Below are 3,602 nucleotides of genomic sequence, written 5' to 3'. Positions count from 1 at the left end.
TATATATGGGGTTTGTTAACGCGCTTACGCCTGTTTTTCAGTTGGTTCATTTTAACAATGTGTATCGGATTATAGTAGACAAAGATACCCTCATATATTATGGATTCTAAGTTTTAAGGTCAAGGATATTTTAATAATTTTTATTCTCAAACTAAAAAAAGAAACCTCAAACTCTTACTCACCTTTCTCATTCTTCTCAACCCTTTCTCTTTCATCTCTCCTGCTCAAACCTTTTCTCTGTCGTCATCTCTACTGTAGCCCTAATTGAAAAAAAAAATCAGAAACACTAACAGTTAAACAATTTCTTACAAACAAATGATTTTATAATGAGTTTTCATTTTATAATTTTTGTCTTATCTAATTTTATCTAATTTTCACAAGCATAATGACATATGAAAGAATTGGTAATTTGTCTGGAAAAAATCAGAAACACTTGTTATTAAACAATTTCTTACAAGAAATTATTTTATAATGAGTTTTCATTTTATAATTTTTGTCTTATATAATTTTATCTAATTTTCACAAGCATAATGACATCAAAGGAATTAGTAATTGGTTTGGAAAAAATCAAAAACACTCATTGTTAAACAATTTACAAAAAATGATTTTATAATGACTTTTCATTTTATAATTTTTGTCTTCTCTAATTTTATCTAATTTTCACAAGCATAATGATAGTAGAAGGAATTGGTAATTGGCCTGGAGGTTTTTTAAGAGATGATGATTCAACAGCTGCAAATGATGAAATTAGAGAGGTTAGTGAAGATGATGAAAATGAAGAGATCTTGAGTATTTTTGATTTTTTTTTCAACTGGATCTACCATAGGATGATAGAGAAAATGTTGGAGTGAGAGAGATGAAAAAGAAAGGGTTGAGAGGAATGAGGGAGGTGAGTAAGGGTTCGGGGTTTCTTGTTTTTTTTTTCTTAGTTTTGAGAATGAAAATTATTCAAATACCCTTGAGTTTAAAACTTGGAATCCATAATATATAAGGATATTTTTGTCTACTAAAACTCGATACACATTGTTAAAATGTACCAACTGAAAAGTAGGCGTATGCGCATTAACAAACCCCTATATATATATATATATATATATATATATATATATATATATATATATATATATATATATATATATATATATATATATATATATNTATATATATATATATATATATATATATATATATATATATATATATATATATATATATATATATATATATATATATATATATATAAGTCTGCAAGGATACTCTAACGCTTAAGTCAATAGTTTGCAATTAACAAGAATATAGTAATAAATTATTCTATTAACATACCTCGTGATTAGTGATTATACAATCCTACATGGATCTTGTTTGTTGGGCTTAGAGTTCATAGGCTTACCTATTTTTAGGATTTCCTGATTTGCTCAATCATCCTTAATCTATCTTTACCTAGTTATGATCTATCTTGTGTTACCAAAAGAAGAAGATGGACATTTTTCTTCAATATAGAGTTTTGATGATGACGATTCATGGAGAAGTGTTGAAGATTTGAAGAATGCTTAGATTTAAAAGATACATTGAAGACTTAAGAATTTAGTTGTTGAAGTCTTGTAATTTATGTATTTTATTTAAGTTAATAGATCAAGAATCAATAGGTAGAACTCAAGCAGTAGAGCACTCAAGGAAAGTTTAATTTTTCATAAAAACCTCTCAAATAATCGATTATCACTATTGATAATCAATTATTATAATTAATTTCATATTTTCAAAAAAGTATCTAAAATAATCGATTATCACTCTTGATAATCTATTATTACAAAGAAAATGATTTTTGAAATAATTTCTAGAATAATCGAATACCATTTATGATAATCGATTATAAGCGGCAATTGCCTCATTTTCAAATTAAGGGTCTATATATAGTTTACCCAAACCTAATTTAAAAAGAACTTTTCACTCAGAAATTTAAAAGTTGTGTGCTAGAGAAACTCTCAGTGTTTTTGAAAATGGGGCTTTGAAAAACCTAGTGTCGGTATAGCGAGAACTTTCACTAAATGTGTTTATGTTATTGAGTGTTGTTGTTGTTGCTGGAAAGTTGTTCATCATTTATGTGTTAAAGGAGTTGTTATTCATTTCTTGTGTCTTCAAGAGATGTGTTTTCTAACATTAACTCAATTCTCTATTTGTAAGTTCTGGTTATTTCGTATGATTAGTTAATCCCTCAGAGAGATTAACAACTGGGTGTAGGGTCTTGTGATTCAAAACAATATAAAATAACATATGCAATTATTTATTTCCCTACATTATTTATCTTTATTGTTGTTATTTATAAAAAATCGATTTTAGTTATAAAATCAATTTATAAAAGGCACAATTTTTATTAAGTAAACCAATTCATCCTTTTTTTGATTTTTTTTCACATGCGAACATTTTGTTGTGCGATTCCAACATGTGGATGCTTGAATGTCTCCTCCAATGTTGTGTTGTTGGCTAAGGTGCCTTCAGAATGTAGGTTGAGGTATCCTCCTCCTCGTCCTAATAGTACGAAAACAAATGAGGAGATTCAATCTTTTTTTATAAATTCTATATTTCATATTTAAATGTTTCCTTTACATATATGACTTTTATCATTTAGTAAGACACTCTTAATAATGTACATATCATAAAAGTGTTCTTAGATGTTTTAGGCTAGTGTTGGTTTAAAAGTCAATTTGTATAAAAGTTTTTGGCAAAAAAATAGCGGTTAGGGATGAAATGATTCAAGCCCCCCTTGGCCAAAATTTGGCCAAATTAGGTTAAGTTAGCCTAGTCGAATTTTGACAAAATTAGTCTTGGCCAAAATTTGTTCAAATTCGGCCAAGCCTTCCCTAGCCAAATTTGGTTGAATTTGGTCGGATCGACTCAATCAAAATTCTGCTAAATGTCAAGACCTACTAAATCAAGTCAATAGTAGAAACGAGCCAGTCAATATAGGTTGGTCTAGATCAAAGATTGAGGCATGTGACTTAGGCTGAAAATTGACTCAACTTAAAATAAAATTTGAGATGAATCAACCTAAATTGAAAGTTTAATAAATTTAAGAAAATATCTTTTTTCAAGTTTAAAATGAAAATCCATAAACTTGTTCTAGCCCATAAAGCTTTGGCAAACATTTTGGTCTAGTGAGTTTTTTAATATTACATTTTAACCTACAAACTGCTTTGATTCCAACCTAGATGAATTAGAATCAAATAATGTGAGAACAATTTGACAAGTCTAATAAAAATAAAAAATGTTACTATATTGCTTTCTAAATTATAATAATTTGTTTTAAAATATTTTCTACTTCCTTATTATCTTTTATATTTTATATTTGTTTTTAAATTTAACTTCAACAATTCTAAAATAAATTATCAATAATTAAGATTTACTTTTTACTATAATTTAAATTATTTATTACAAATTTAAAATATAAAGATTCATTTCCCCTTTACTTCTTCCATCACCTAACCACTAAACTCTTTTATCAAGAGTAGCGGAAGCTCAATGAAATCTAGTTCATACACCTTAGGATAAAAAAGAAGAAGAAAACGAGTCAACTACTAAGTAACTCATGAAAAAGATCACAATAT

The sequence above is a fragment of the Vigna radiata genome, chromosome 9 (assembly GCF_000741045.1).
Source record: "Vigna radiata var. radiata cultivar VC1973A chromosome 9, Vradiata_ver6, whole genome shotgun sequence".
Lineage (NCBI taxonomy): Eukaryota > Viridiplantae > Streptophyta > Magnoliopsida > Fabales > Fabaceae > Vigna > Vigna radiata.
The sequence above is the reverse complement of the archived record's forward strand: the minus strand, read 5'-3'. Positions refer to the sequence as shown.